Here is a 15818-nt window from a genome sequence, read left to right on the forward strand (position 1 = left end):
ATATTTTAAACATTATCCCATAATGCAAAGCATACTTGCACAGCAGGACCCCTTAGGCATGTTATTTCTTTTAAAGCCCTACACATGCCTACTGTGACAGTATATCAACATATACTATCCCCGCTATGGCACATACTTGTTGGACAAACCCTACCACTGACAGTGGTGGTGGAATTGTTGTGTTAAAGCCCTCATGTAGCATCCCTTGTGGTGTATGAGATGTTTACCTTGTGGCCCACAGCAGGACACACAATTTCTCAAGCTTACTATGCTTAACAAGACATCACTACATAATACCTTTTCCACTTTATTACATTCATTTTAATTAATACAAAACAGGCTCTACATACACCAACATACTGAGTGTTCTATGTACCTTGTTAGCTCAGAGTCTTTAAATATCTCTTACACCTTTCCTGTTTAAACGGTTCTATGGTATGAGCATACGGTTTGAATGTATGGCAAGGCATCCTTATATAGGTAGATACCTGTAACATGTGGTATCCTGCCCAGTTGGTGTTCCTGAGTAAATTATTACATGCACATCAGCTGTGCAGCTACTCCATTCACCAATTTTGTGGCAACAGTGGGGTATAATTGAATTCTCCACTTGGCATTCCCTTTGCCCTACCTTCAGGGAGACAGCCGTATGTGTTTTGTTGTGAGGAATTGCAACTGCTATTTGGAGACACGGATATTTTGAATTCATGTCCCTGGATTTTGTGGGTGGCTAGAGTATGTGGTTCTACATGTGAGTGTACCTGTCATCTCAACCATCTGATAAGGGACTATTGCAAACAAAACCTGTAACATTGCCCTGTTCCATTATACAACAGCAATTTCACATGCCATTACAAATGTGTCTCACAAGGTATGTTAACATTTTGCCCAATTCCATGTATTTCTAATTACTGTCCACAATGTGCCTTAACTGGATAAAGACTGTGTTGCTTCTAACTAACTGCCCACTAGGTGGCACCCTTTTACCTTCCTACTGTCCCTTGCTTCCACTCTCCTCCTCATCTCACCTACTTAGTTCCATTGCTCCCTTTTTGCTGCCCCTTTAAATTTTACTGGACTTTCCACAGTTTTGTCTTCCACTCAGCAAACACCATCTCAATCCCTTTCACAACCTACTATCTTCTCCCTACTGTCATTCTTCCATATCCATACCCACAACTGTACTCTCTGTCAATCTCTCAACCTACTACACATCTCAGCAAACTTACCTTTCTTCTCTCTACTGATTGGTTTTACTCTTTCTCCTTCTATGGTTTTTCCATTAATTAGGGTCACCATTACCCTAAATACCCACCCAGTGACCCTAAACTTATACCTGCCTAGCCACTCCCCAATATTATCACCTAATCACATTTCCAGCTGTCACACCTACTAACCCCTACTCCTTTATTACAGCCACACCCATTACCATCCTAACTACTAAGTTCCAACCTTGCTAAGCTCAACAAACTTAATATGTCTTTCACTTTTAAACTACCTTGCTCACTACTACCCTTAACATCCTTCTTTCTACTACACCCCATTTCTTATATCTCACTCTTAACAGATCTCCTAATTTATCTAACAACTACTGCTGTCCTACCTCAATCTGAACAAACCTATATTAACCTCCTGTCTACCTGTCCTTTCCTTACCTCTCACTATCACAGAATACTCCATAACAGGTATCTCAAAACAAAAGTTCTACCTAATTTACCTTTAAAACTCAAAAGCATGTACTACAAACTTATTTTTACACGGGGCATTCACCCAACCCTGCTGAAAATTAACTTCACTAACCAAACTACTAACCTCTTAAACATTTCTTCTAACTCACAAAAATAGCACAAAACATTTTACATTAATAACAAAATCACAACTGCATGCTTTAATTGACCTCTATGCATTTGATATCCTCTGTCTTACTGAAACCTGGCTTAAACCAGGTACCAAAGACAATGAAATTACCCCACCTGATATAGCATTTTAACAGGATCATCTAAACAAAAGGGAGATTCACTCTATAAATCTGAACTAATGCCAGACTTGCCTCCCCTGCAAATGCTGAAATACTTTGAGGCAAATTCCAATAAAAAAAAGAAAGACTATATAATATTTCCTATATCCCCATGGCAACAACTTAAATACACTTGAAAACATTCTTAGCTGGCTCTCCTGTAACTTTCCTCAGGAAACCATAATAGGAGACTTTAACGATTGAACTCCTGCATAACACCAAAACCCATATCACCTCAACCTCTTCAATTTTCAACAAACCATAAACTCAACTAGAATTAAAAAACTACCAATAAATAGCCCTACTGGACTGGATATTAGTCAACAATAATCACTTTATATAAAACTGGAACACTCCAGACAAAATCAGCAACCATCTCCTCACCTACATCACTAAACAAAAATAACAATCTCAAACAGGCTAGCTATTGTACTATACATAGCAAAAATTTAACCTTCCTTTCTTTGTAATGAACTCAAAGAGTAACTGGTCAGCTCTAAAACACCTCCTAGATGAACTGTTACCCTATTCAACAAACACATTTCTCCCTATCCTTGACCATCACATCTCGCTTTAAATTAGAATAGGATCCAGCAGCCCTTTGGGTTTCTAAAGAAACCAAGCAAACCATGCTATAAAACAAACTATGGTCAAAATGGAGAACTAAAAACCCAACTGACCATCAGAACTTCAAACACCTTAGAAATACACAAAAACTCACCTATCTTGATAAAAATTATTACCTTCAATATCAGCAAAATCAAAATCTTAGCCCAAAAATTTGTCAGGAATCAACACACTGCCCCTCCAGGGAATACCAAAACACCTACTCCAACTAACCTAGCTCAGATTAACATAATTGCCAATACTTTCAACAACTTTCTTGACACAGTCATCACTAGCAAACACCATGGCTACTTTCAAAAGACTCTTCAAATAAATACCCCCCTAAAATTTAATACAGTCTCCACTACCTATATGTAAATTACTCTGAAAACTTAAACCATGCACTCCAGCATCAAACCCGAATATCTACAACCAGCAGCAGAACTAACACCCAGTTCCATCTTAATTAACAGAACAAATTACTATTCCTTTAAGGTCCACATCATTCCTCTGCATAAAGGAGGAAACACTACTGAGCTAGATTTCCATCCCATAGCCCTTCTATCACCTTTGTCTAAAATTATGGAACGTTAACAAAACTTTAAATCATCTCTACATAATAACCTAGCAGACTCCCAAAATGGCTTTAGACCTTCCATAGCATTCCACTGCTCTTCTCTTTCACAGACAATATCAAAAATCGAATAACAACCTTTTCTCCTCTGCTTTATTTCTAATCTCTAAAGCCTTTGATAGGGGAAACCCTCAACTTCTAGACACTTTGAAATCTTACTTGACTCTATGGCATTGCACTGGTTTGACTCTTACCTGAAGGATAGATAAAAGCTGTGCTTTGGGGCCCTCTATCCTCTCAGCTCCAGTCACTATCGGTGTCCCTCAGGATCCATCTTAGGTCCTCTTTTCCATATTTATCAATAACCTATCTATTTCATCCCAACATCCACATGTTATTCAGTTTTTTTTGCCCGAAAAATTTGGGAAATTTAAACTCTCCTTCCCCCCCCCCCCCCCCCCCCCTTTTTTTTTTTTTTTTTTTTTTTTTTTTCCCCCTGCTTTTTTGGAAATTTCCCCTCCAGCCCCCTTTTTAACTTTCCCATTCTTTCCACTCCCAAAAGTTTCCCTTTTTTTACAAAGGAAGAAAATGGGGTTCCAACAATTTAAAACTGGTCTCCTCCTCTGCCCACAAAGTCAGACAAATAAATCCAACTCAACAAAGGCTATAGTTGGCCATGTGTGGACAATGTGCAACAGGGTGTATACACATCACATCTACTGTGTGTTGCTACATGTCTCTGGCCATCCTCTATGGCCATGCGTGAACATGTGTTGGCCAAATGTTTGTGATGGCCATCTATCTCACATGTCTGTGTTGTCCCATATGACATACATCCACAGCTGTCAGCTATGTCACTGTCCACAGGGTTATGCAGACAAAGGCTTGTATGTTTGGTATGTGGGGTATGTATTATGGGATAGTGAGACAATGTTGCAGCCAGAACAATACATGTCTGGGACATGTCAGATGGCACATCACAATGTGTGCACCCATTGCAGGGGCATATTCCACAATGGTGAATCCTGTGGGCTGCCCATATCCCAGCTCACTGTGTGGTACTGTTTGTGTACCACACATGTGTTGTTCCAATGTATAGTACATATTCCTACATTGAACAACACCTCCACCATTGTATGCACAGCTGTCCACACATCTGGCAATGACAGATACTGTGGTTTCATGTCGGTGTTTCATTTAGTTTGTATATATTGCACATGGGTAGCCAGTGTGATTGATGACAGATACGACCTGTATATCGTGACTGGACCATACATTATGTGTACATGTGTTAACTGGCCACATGGCGAATAGATCAATGCATTAACATGCCTGATACTGCTAACTGTCTCACCTGCAATGGACTGATGTCTGTGCGGCACACCAGAGGTACCTGTATAGGGGTGACACAGCAGTTTGAACATTATCCTTGACTGTATGACAGCTACAGGGTGCACTGTGCATGTTAACACATTCGCCTGTACAATAGCATATAGTATGCACATGTGTGCATACACAGGGTAGCATACTATAGTATGCAGCATGTGTGTAAACATATCTTGCATATGATGTTACATTACATATTGTACAGTGACACATGCAACTAAATGGAATATAATAGTTATATGTGCAGTAGTGACTTACCAGGCAACTCCAGGCTCGGTGGTTGGGAGACACCCACCTCCACGATGGCAGCTAGTGTTTGTGGATGCTGTTCTGAGGGTGTCCCCAGGCCGGCCAGTAGCTCCTCGGTAGGTGTGAGTGGGGGCTGGGTTGGTGGCCCACCACCTGTTCAACCTTGTTCCCTGGCGATTGCATTGGCACGCTGTTTCGCATGTCATATCAGGTCCGTGCAGTGTCTTCGCACCTGCTGGTAGGTGCGGTTATGGCCACCCACATCATTAACCCTCCTGCAAAGTTCCTGCCACAGGTCGTCATGCTGCTGGGCATGCTGTGGCACATGGCTGAACAATACCTCATAGTTATCATGGAGGTATGGTATGAGGGCATCATGCTCCAGGCGGCTATACACTGGCAGGCATGAACGAGGCATTATCTGGAAGACATAATGATGGAGGCAGGTCACAGTATCACAGAGATGTACAGAGATACAGCTGCACATACATTTGTATTAAATCTAGTACATATGAACAGTTATCTTTGCAAATCGTCATGACACTGACATGACTGACATGTTTGTGTCACACACATGTAACACCCATTGTGCATTGGATATCATCACCATATATGTGTGTCACCTCATTACATTGCTCATACTCCATATGAATGCTGTCTTGATGTGGGCCTGTCTGTTTGCCTGTACTGGTGTTCTTACCTATCAGCACATGCCTGGATGTGTCCACAGTAATGCTGTTGACCTTGATGCTGTGTATATGTCACATATCAGCACATACACTACCTTAATGGACATGAGCAGTGACAATGCAGACATGTGCACGGAAACCTTTACATGCATGTGTTTTGCCATATACATCTACATGACACTGTACAGCAGTTCAACATCCTGCCACGTATTGCCTGTGTTGCACATGTGATACACATGGGACAATGGCTAGCCAGACATTATTCGCAGGGATGGTTATCAACTATAGCATGTATGGGCAAGGTTATGCAGTAGTGTGTATGCCCTGGGCCATGTATGGGCATAGGATGTGAGGTTTTCTAGCTGTATACGACAGCCATTTTGCCACCGTCAGATGATCAGTGCCACATTACTGATCCAGACAGTTAATGATACATCTACCATGCGGTCATCGCACCATGTATGAAAGAGATGACATGTGCAGCTTTGATGGACAGGGTTGCATGGTAGGGCAGGAGTATGTAACACGTATGGCACAGGGATGTGTCCAGCATGTGGCGATCCTTGTAGTAGGAAGGTGGCTGTCCATGACATATGTCTTTCAGATGAGGATATGTACGTGTAGCATGTCCAACATCACAGTGTTGCACATGTCTTTATGCAAGGTAGCTAGCATGCTGCATAGTGAAGGTGAGGATTGTGAAGGCTGGTGTCACCCATGCATGCATCGCCAATACCCCTTAAAGGTGATATGTGATCCGATATTGGTCAACCGAGTGCTGAGTATGCCTGTCCAATGATCTCTATGCTCATGGATGGCACCCTGTCATGACTTGGGTGCCTCATATGACTACCTAATAGGCCTGGAGACGTCACCAGCTCAGGGAGGTGAACTGCACAGCACCATCCCTTACACACAGTGTCCATAATGTTGACCATTGCCTAGGTGATAATTAATGGGTACAGGGTTATTCACCTAGTGGTGACAATGCTATTAGCAGCTGTCAGATTGTGCACATATGTCACGCACCTCACCCACAAAGCCAATTCTGTATGTTGTCCACAACACTGAGACAGCTATTGCTCCTAGGTCATGGCCATTCACATCCTTACATATGCAGATACCTCCCATTTGTCTGTGTGGTATGGGCTACAATGAGGGGGGAGTACAAAACATTAACCTGTTTTACTGTAGCTGCCACTGGTGTGATATGCACATGTCACTCAGACACCTTTTGTAGTGTTGCTTCTGTCAACAGGCCACTGGTAGAACACTCCTGTGACATACGAAGGTACATCTAGTATACTCAGTGTAGCTGGAACACAGTATGGGTGATGATGTCCTATGACCTGTCACAGGTATGCTATGCAGTGTGAAATCATCCGTACTGTCATTTACATCTGTACTGCTAACATCTATGTTGATAAAGGTTCATGGACTTGCAGACCATACTCAGCAGGGTAATAGTGCAGTGCATCCCATTATGACTGGCGTCTCCACTTGTGGGTTGCAGTGGGTTTATATTATCCAACACCCTATCTGTATTGCATATTCATGCTCAGCACTTGTTCAGAACATGTAAGCACTTCATGAGCTACTAATTACTATAGCACCCATTCCAACTCATTTCCTACAAGTACACTGTTTGTCCTTACATTTCCAGCTTGCTTACAGTACAACAGCTGTTGTACAAATGTACCTCACAAATCTTGTGAGACATGGTTGAATATACAGGCATGTCTAAGTGTCAATTACCAGTGTTATTGCCTGTCTATATGATGAATATGGCAAACATGAGGCAATAGAGCAATTGTCTCATGTACACAGTCAATGCTCACCTCCCAACATACAACACTACAGCCTCTGGGAGATGCACATATGTAGCCGTGCTGGGGGTAATGCTCTCTCCAACCCAGACTGAACCTGACATTCATGTGGGGACGTTAAACATTTGCAACACACCACACTCATCATATAGTCTCACTAGATCTCCACCACCACAGGCCACACATAGTATGACTACGACATTTGCAGAACCTCTCCGTACTCTCTGTGAAGGAAACAGAGGCAGCCCTCATCACCAAACACAACACCAATTACTTATAGCCCACAGACTCACGTGTGCCCATCAACTACAGCCAATAGGGTGTTATAACATACCCAACACACCAGTCATAGGTGACTCTGTAGGCAGTCACATTGATGTCCCACTCAGCAGCCTACACAAGGTGATAGTCGCTTACATCTGGCTGTCGGGTAACAGGATCCACAACATAACCTAGCACCCATGCCACACCACACCAGGTACAATTTGACTGTCATTCTCCATGTTAGTGTGACTGCCCTGAGATGTAACTTCCTGGACTACATGTACAGGGACATGCAATAGCTCTCCAGTTTTGTAGCCCATGAAGGTATCGCCCAAGCCCTGAGAAGCATTCTGCATTCATCCAGACTGATACCACTGTACAACGACTGAATGTTTCACTTCAACAGTTGCCTATGCTTCTGCTGTCATTCCACATGCATCTAGTATCTGTCTGCTTTGAATGACATGGTCAACAAAACACGATGCTTTGACACAGATGACCTGCACCTGTCGGCCCTGGGATTACAGATAACATGTAAGGCTCTTGCTGCTCCTATACTGCCTGTCTTGGACAGTTTCCAATAACATATTCACCACCAGAACAGGAACAGGCAAGCAAAACCTGGGGTAATGTTACTCAATGCTTGACATCTTCATCTCTAATGCACTCAGGCGAGGCACTCCTTATAATGGACCACTTCGATATCTCTGCAGTGACTGGGACCTGCCTCTAGGCTCCGGAGAGCACACCTGCACTGACAGGTTATACGCAGACCACACCTTTCAGTCATGTAACCAGGACCGGAACACCCACGGTGGAGGTGTGTCCATATTTCACAAGGATATACACACCTCCAGGTTGGTTACTTAGCACAATGCATCAGAGGTAATCCACGTGCAACTAACTGTGGCCAGAACTGCTATACACATTGTAACTTGCTACGGATTCCACACCATACCCCACGGTTACTGGCCCTCATTTCACTGGACAGTAGGGTTCAGACAGGAACTACTGATGTGAGACTGACACTACCCCAAACTTAACTGGGATACCTACTCATGTACTGACACATTAGGCCAACGCTTTCTGGGATTCATAACCTCCATTCGGCTTGATCAACCCATACACACCACCACCAAGGCCAACAATATCCTAGACATGGACATTACCAACATGTGACTGGAGTTCCACACTTGGGGTTATCCTCTCGTTGGTAGCTTCCGAATGTATGCTAATCACCCTTGTTATCCACATCCCAGCACCACACCCTTCACGGAATACATAGTACAAGATTTCTACAAGGCCTACTTCAGACGTCTTATGACAGCGGTAGTAAACATCATGACACCCTTGCAGATGGACAATGTACTTACAAACGCTGAAACATACACCACTGCACTTCATTAGCACTTACACGACTACATAGATCATGATATCCCAAACAGAGCCATGATGGTACCCACCAGATAACGGACGCCACTCTGGGGGTCAAGTTCCATGGACATAATGTACAACAAAAGGTGGAGGCTGTTGCAAAGTGGAGTACAAGCCCATGGGTGTGGTAGCTCACTGGTCAGCCTCAGTAGGAATCCGGGATCCCTTATCACATCCTCCAAAGCTAGCTACGTAAACATTACTGTGACACATTCCAAGGACTATCACAAAGCATTATGGAGGTATGTCAGTACTCGATGGCAATACCCACATCTGCTCTGACATACAACGGTTAGGCAGGAATATTACAGAACCGACTGATATTGGCAACATCCTCGCAGATAGGTTCAATGCTAACTTTACACCCTCTCACTCCCTACAGGGACAAAGTCTATACAGGAACAATGCAGAGTCCCTGTGGTCACAACTATGCAGTTCCAACCTGCACTCTCTAAGGCCTGGAACATAGACTCCATGTGACCATCCAACATCCCAGACTGCGATTTACACAAACCTCAGAATGACATGGCTCCCCACTTGGCTACCAGATTCACTAATAGCCTTGTATCAGACATTGTGGCCCCTGAATGGTGCACAGCAACAGTTATCACACTCTACACAGGTGGCGCCACAATGAACCAGAGGAACTATTGCCCTATATGCCTGACTGGACTGTTCTGCAAGGCTATGGGGCACATCATCATGGAAGTCATTCACAGAGACATTGGTGGGCTCCAGACCTTTGATGCCACCCAGGTTGGATTTGTTTGGGCCAGACCATGGCTCCTACACCTGGTGGACTCCTTTGATACAGTTACCAGGGTAGTTGATGATGGTAAGGGGGTCCACACAGCCTACTTTGTCCTCTCATTGGCTTTCAGCACCGTTCTCCATTCTGGTATTGACAACATACACATCCACCTGCACATCGACCCCTACGTCTCGAGATGTTATGCAAAGTGGCTCAGAGACAGGATCCACACAGTGAGGGTAGCATACCGTAGTACCTACTGTAATTCAGTTACACTTGGCATACCACAGTCCTCGGTCATAGGGCCCCTCATGTTCGGTATATGCTTCCCTGAGGTACAGGCTAGCACAGAGGGACTTTCCCTGAATAGGTTTCCAGACGACTGCAAACAAGGAGCCATGATTGATCCACCAGCTGATAGAGACACCCTCCATAAGAGTGTCACTGTGATGGATACCTGGTGTCGATAACATGGCCTCAAGCTGCATGACACAAGGTGCATAGACATCCCCTTTGGATTACACCAATCACCCACTGACTATCACATAGGTGGTAGTCCCCTACATACATGTGACATTATACGGGATCTTAGTACACACGTATATAGCACCCACTCCTTTGATAACCATATTGCCAATGTGGTGTGGATATCCTTCTACGTGGCCACCCTTATCTGTAATGGGTTTGTAGCTGGAACAAAGGCACCCATTGTACCTCTATACTTCTGACGTATGACACACGTTCAAGGGTACAACACCCCTTTTGGGGTGTACCTTACAGAACAGCAACAGCTTTACATACCACAACATTAACACGCCATGAGGATTATTGACCTCCGAAGGATGACGTATGCAGCACAACTACAGACACCATGACTGTACATATTTGCATACTCAAGGGTGACCTCTGCCAAACATACAGGGCCCATGTCCACAACAATATTGATGGATATACTCCACATAAGCAACATAAGCAAAAGCCACTGAGATCAACAAGCTCATGGATGTGTACACAAAAGCAACGATGAGTGGGACGTGCTTGAGGGATACATTCCTGAACCAGACACTCACCATGCTTTGGAACATGATTCCTATGTACATCAAGCAGGGACCCTCACTAGCACTCTTCATGAGATACCTCGATGGGTGGATGGGAGACACACATGTACACCAGGGATCACTGCAGTGGCTGTACTGTACACAGGTGCAGGTAACAAATGGCTCTGCTGTTCACAGACACAGGACACTACCCTAGGGAGGTGCTGCTGGTGAAAACACTGTAGTTGGGCTTACAAATGTAGTTGGCCAGACAGCATAGTACCTAACTATGAACCTGTGAAGTTATTACATGTGCTTTGTGCATGGATAATTGAGTAGCTCTTCCATTTCAATTAGCTATCATGCTGTTACAGTGTCCTGTGACTACAAGCCATATGTATCCTGTTATTGTGTATTGTACATGCCAATAGACATACCTTTTGTTTGCATGATATAACAGTTATGCTGTGTAAAATATCTGACATATCTACCTACAATACTGTACATTACACATATTTTAAACATTATCCCATAATGCAAAGCATACTTGCACAGCAGGACCAACTTAGGCATGTTATTCTCGTTATATGCCCATACACATGCCTACTGTGACAGTATATCAACATATACTATCCCCTGCTATGGCACATACTTGTTGGACAAACCCTACCACTGACAGTGGGTGGTGTGGAATTGTTGTGCTTAAAGCCCTCATGTAGCATCCCTTGTGGTGTATGAGATGTTTACCTTGTGGCCCACAGCAGGACACACAATTTCTACAAGCGTTACTATGCTTAACAAGACATCACTACATAATACCTTTTTCCACTTTATGCATTGCGTACACTTTAATTAATACAAAACAGGCTCTACATACACTAACATACTGAGTGTTCTATGTACCTTGTTAGCGTTCAGAGTCTTCGTAAATATCTCTCTTACACCTTTCCTGTTTAAACGGTTCTATGGTATGAGCATACGGTTTGAATGTATGGCAAGGCATCCTTATATACGTAGATACCTGTAACATGTGGTATTCTGCCGTCAGTTGGTGTTCCTGAGTAAATTATTACATGCACATCAGCTGTGCAGCTACTCCATTCACCAATTATGTGGCAACAGTGGGGTATAATTGAATTCTCCACTTGGGCATTGCCCTTTTGCCCTACCTTCAGGGAGACAGCCTGTATGTGTTTTGTTGTGAGGAATTGCAACTGCTATTTGGAGAGACACGGATATTTTGAATTCATGTCCCCGTGGATTGCGTGTGATGGCTAGAGTATGTGGTTCTACATGTGAGTGTACCTGTCATCTCAACCATCTGATAAGGGACTATTGCAAACAAAACCTGTAACATTGCCGTCTGTTCCATTATACAACAGCTACAATTTCACATGGCGCCATTACAAATGTGTCTCTCACAAGGTATGTTAACATTTTGACCAACCCTCCCCTCCCTATGTATTTCTACACTTTTACTGTCCCACAATAAGCTGCCTCCCCCTAACTGGATATTAAGACTGTGTTGCTTCTAACTAACTGCCCACTAGGTGGCACTCCTCTACCTTCCTACTGTCCCTGCTTCTCCTGCCACTCTCCTCCTCATCTCACCTACTTAGTTCCATTGCTCCTCTTCTGCTGCCCTCTCCCCTACTATCTCTCACTGGACTGCCTTTCCACAGTTTTGTCTTCCACTCAGCAAACACCCATCTCAATCCCTTCTCACAACCTACTATCTTCTCCTACTGTCATTCTTCCATATCCATACCCACAACTGTACTTCTCTGTCAATCTCTCAACCTACTACACATCTCAGCAAACTTACCTTCTGCTCTCTCTCTCTCTCTCTACTGATTGGTTTTCCACTCTTTCTCCTTCTATGGGCTCTTCCCACTCCATTCGCCCTACGGGCTCACTCCACTCCCCTACCCTACCCCCAATTCCCACCCACCCCCAGTGACCCTAAACTTATACCTGCCTAGCCACTCCCCCAATATTATCACCTCCAATCACATTTCCAGCCTCGTTCACACCTACTAACTCTCTACTCCTTTATTACAGCCACACCCATCCCCTACCATCCTAACTACGACTAAGTTCCAACCTTGCTAAGCTCAACAAACTTAATATGTCTTTCACTCTTAAACTACCTTGCTCACTACTACTCCTTAACATCCTTCTTTTCTACTACACCCTCACTTTCTATGAGTATCTCACTCTTAACAGATCTCCTAATTTATCTAAACACACTACTGCTGTCCTACCTCAATCTGAACAAACCTATATTAACCTCCTGTCTACCTGTCCTTTCCTTACCTCTCACTATCACAGAATACTCCATAACAGGTATCTCACAACAAAAAAGTTCTACCTAATTATACCCTTTAAAAACTCAAAAGCATGTCCACTCCCACAAATACTCCTACTGTTACACGGGGACATTCACCCCAACCCTGGCCCTGAAAATCCCCTCGACCACTCCCTCACTAACCAAACTACTAACCTCTTAAGTACACCTTTCTCTTCTAACTCACATACAATAGCACACCTAAACATTCGTAGCATTAACAACAAAATCACACAACTGCATGCTTTAATTGACCTCTATGCATTTGATATCCTCTGTCTTACTGAAACCTGGCTTAAACCAGGTACCAAAGACAATGAAATTACCCCACCTGGATATAGCATTTTAAGGCAGGATCATCTAAACAAAAAGGGTGGAGGAGTTGCCTTACTCTATAAATCTGAACTACAGGTGTCCTCAATAGACTCCCTGCCTCCCTTCCCTGCAAATGCTGAAATACTTTGAGGCAAATTCCAAATAAATAAAAGCAAAGCCATCTATATAATATGTTCCTATATCCCCCATGGCAACAACTTAAATACACTTGAAAACATTCTTAGCTGGCTCTCCTGTAACTTTCCTCAGGAAACCATAATAATAGGAGACTTTAACATTGATTGGAACTCCTGCATAACACCAAAACCCACCTATCACCTCAACCTCTTCAATTTTCAACAAACCATAAACTCCCCAACTAGAATTAACAAAACTACCAATAAATAAGCCATACTGGACTGGATATTAGTCAACAATAATCACCTCTTATATAAAACTGGAACACTCCCAGACAAAATCAGCAACCATCTCCTCACCTACATCACTAAACAAAAAAATAACAATCTCAAACAGGCTAGCTATTGTACTATACATAGCAAAAAAACCTTTAACCTTCCTTCTTTCCGTAATGAACTCAAAGAGTACAACTGGTCAGCTCTAAAACACCTCCCCCTAGATGAAGCTGTTACCCTATTCAACAACACATTTCTCCATATCCTTGACCATCACACCCCCTCTCGCTTAATTAGAATAGGATCCAAAGCAGCCCCTTGGCTTTCTAAAGAAACCAAGCAAACCATGCTATTAAGGAACAAACTATGGTCAAAATGGAGAACTACAAAAAACCCAACTGACCATCAGAACTTCAAACACCTTAGAAATACGACAAAAAAACTCACCTATCTTGATAAAAAAAATTATTACCTTCAATATCAGCAAAATCAAAATCTTAGCCCTAAAAAATTCTGGTCAGGAATCAACACACTGCTCCATCCAGGGAATACCAAAACACCTACTCCAACTAACCTAGCTCAGACCCCTCCCAACATAATTGCCAATACTTTCAACAACTTCTTCTCTGACACAGTCACCTCACTAGCAAACACCATGGCTCCCCCCACTTCCCTTCAAAAGACCTCTCCTCAAATAAATACCCCCACACTAAAATTTAATACAGTCTCCACTACCTATATACGTAAATTACTCTGAAAACTTAAACCATGCACTCCATCAGCCGATCAACTACCAGCCGAATATCTACAACTAGCAGCAGCAGAACTAGCACACCCAGTCTCCATCTTAATTAACAGAACAATAACCGAATCTACTATTCCTTCCCTCTGGAAGGTCTCCCACATCATTCCTCTGCATAAAGGAGGAAACACTACTGAGCTTACGGATTTCCATCCCATAGCCCTTCTATCACCTTTGTCTAAAATTATGGAACGTTGTATACACCAACAACTTTTAAATCATCTCTTACATAATAACCTACTAGCAGACTCCCAACATGGCTTTAGACCTTTCCATAGCACTTCCACTGCTCTTCTCTCCTTCACAGACAATATCAACAAAAATCGCAATAACAACCTTTTCTCCTCTGCTTTATTTCTCGACCTCTCTAAAGCCTTTGATATGGTGAACCATCAACTTCTGCTAGACACTTTGAAATCTCTCTCACTTGACTCTATGGCATTGCACTGGTTTGACTCTTACCTGAAGGATAGATAAACAAGCTGTGCTTTGGGCTAGCCATCTATCCTCTCAGCTCCCAGTCACTATCGGTGTCCCTCAAGGATCCATCTTAGGTCCCCTTCTTTTCTCCATATTTATCAATAACCTATCTATTTCACTCCCAACATCCACATGTATTCAGTATGCAGATGATTCAACTCTCATCTGCTCTGCTGGATCTCCAGCTGAACTCCATTCTTCCACTCAAAAAGTCTTTACAGCAGAAGAAAAATGGTTCCAACATATCTGTCTCCTCCTCAATCCCAAAAAAAAAACAAATTATTACTTTTCTCACCTACCCTTAAGTCTGCCCCCTTCTCCTTCTCTATTGTGTCTGACAATGGCACTATCATTATACCTGATTATTCCACTAAACTGCTAGGCTTTACAATAGATAATCAACTGAACTTTGATTGCCACATTGACCTAACCATCAAAGCTGTTAATAAAAAGATAGGTGCCCTCTATAGACTTAAGCCCTTTCTTACACCAACTAGCAGGGTGTCTCTAGCCCAAACTAATCTCATCTCTACATTATTGTATGCCTCCCCATCCTTTATCAACCTTTAGGTTCATAGGTTCATAGGTTCATACTAGGCTATCTGCCCTAGGGCATTTATAAGCCTAG

Source organism: Protopterus annectens, chromosome 10.part0, assembly GCF_019279795.1.
Source record: "Protopterus annectens isolate FY-2018-M chromosome 10.part0, PAN1.0, whole genome shotgun sequence".
Taxonomy (NCBI): Eukaryota; Metazoa; Chordata; order Ceratodontiformes; family Protopteridae; genus Protopterus; species Protopterus annectens.